We start from the raw sequence: 1,695 nt of genomic DNA, 5'->3' as shown, positions 1-1,695 counted from the left end.
CTTTAAATCAGCCTGAATCTCCCTTTGTTTTAACCTGAATTCGGTTTAACTGATAAACATCATGGAACAAACAGTGTAAACGGACTTTGATCCAGATTGAAACGGGTTCAGGTGGATTTGAGTCTTATTCTGTTTTTACTGAGATTAAAACAGACCTGAGCTCGAACCGAACCCGTTTGTCACTTCGGAACCGAACGTCCCATTTAATCAGAACAAAGTGAAATGAAATCGGTCCATCTTACAGGTTCGGTTCCGTTAAATCTTCCTGTCGTCGAGTTTCTCCTGAAAATCTTCATCCCTGATCAGAGACACGTAAACAAGCTGCATCAGGGCCACTGGACGGAACCGAGCCCAGAACCGGACAGGGATCTGCGTCCGAACCGGGCTACAGAACCGGGCCGCGAGGCGGTTTCGGAACCAGAAAGCAGCGCGGGAACAAGCCCCTCATCCCGGTGTTTTTCCGTGAATCTCAGCGCGAGGAAGAGGAGGCAGCAAACATCATGGCTGATGATGAAGAAGCTGATGAAGAGGAAAGGGAGGAGGAGGAGGAGGATAGGTCCCTCCACCAGGGCCGGACCCAGATGGTCCTGGGGCCCAGGACACAACTAGGGGCCAGGGCCCCTCAGAACCAGGTCCAAAATTCAGTTGAATTTGTTCTAAAACTCCTTAAAACAGAAAATAAAAACCTCCTCACGAGCGGGTTCTTTAAGAAGGTTCCTGACGGAGAACCTAAACCTAATAATGAAGCCAAACAGCAGATTAGAACACAAACAGACTGATTACTGGCCACCAGGTGGAACTCAGGAGTGACCAATCAGAACGCAGAACTCAGGCGTGACCAATCAGAACTCAGAACTCAGGCGTGACCAATCAGAATGCAGAACTCAGGTGTGACCAATCAGAATGCAGAACTCAGGTGTGACCAATCAGAACGCAGAACTGAACAGGAGGCATTTTGGACCAAACAGACCAGAAAGTCTAGAAACTGGACCAAGCCAGAGAACCAGAACCAAGAGGCTGAAATCAGGAAGATAAAAAAACCAAATGGAACAAAAACCTTAGAACTCACAAACAGAAACAGCTGTTGTTGTTTACAGCAGGTTGTTTTTGTTTACATCAGGTTGTTGTTGTTTACAGGAGAATGTTGTTTTTTACAGCAGGTTGTTGTTTACAGATAGTTGTTATTCTTGTTGTTGTTGTTTACATGAGGTTGTTGTTGTTGTTTACAGGAGGATGTTATTTACAGCGGGTTGTTGTTGTATACAGCAGGTTGTTGTTGTTTACTGGAGGATGTCGTTGTTTACCGCAGGTTGTTGTTTACAGCAAGTTGTTGTTGTTTACTGGAGGATGTTGTTGTTTACAACAGGTTGTTGTTGTTTACAGCAGGTTTTTGTTGTTTACTGGAGGATGTTGTTGTTTACAGCAGGTTGTTGTTGTTTACTGGAGGATGTTGTTGTTTACAGCAGGTTGTTGTTGTTTACAGGAGGATGTTGTTGTTTACAGCAGGTTGTTGTTTACCGCAAGTTGTTGTTGTTTACAGCAGGTTGTTGTTTACAGGAGGATGCTGTTGTTGTTTACAGGAGGTTGTTGTTTACAGCAGGTTGTTGTTGTTTATAGGAGGATGTTGTTGTTTACAGCAGGTTGTTGTTGTTTACAGGAGGATGTTGTTGTTTACAGCAGGTTGTTGTTGTTTAC

The 1,695-nt window shown here is 44.5% G+C and overlaps 1 protein-coding gene across 1 annotated transcript in view; it reads right to left on the bottom strand.

Annotated features, from left to right (window-relative positions):
- The window catches only part of gpr19 (G protein-coupled receptor 19), a 3,467-nt gene extending 2,742 nt beyond the window's left edge, over positions 1-725 (bottom strand). The window contains exon 1 of the mRNA XM_037974484.1: positions 243-725. The gene's annotated coding sequence lies outside the window, so the exon portion shown is untranslated. The remainder of the gene's footprint in view (positions 1-242) is intronic.
- Between the last annotated feature and the right edge of the window lie 970 nt (positions 726-1,695).

Source organism: Kryptolebias marmoratus, unplaced genomic scaffold (genome assembly GCF_001649575.2).
Source record: "Kryptolebias marmoratus isolate JLee-2015 unplaced genomic scaffold, ASM164957v2 Scaffold83, whole genome shotgun sequence".
NCBI lineage: Eukaryota > Metazoa > Chordata > Actinopteri > Cyprinodontiformes > Rivulidae > Kryptolebias > Kryptolebias marmoratus.
Note: the sequence above shows the minus strand (reverse complement) of the source record. Positions and strands in the feature narration are given on the sequence as shown.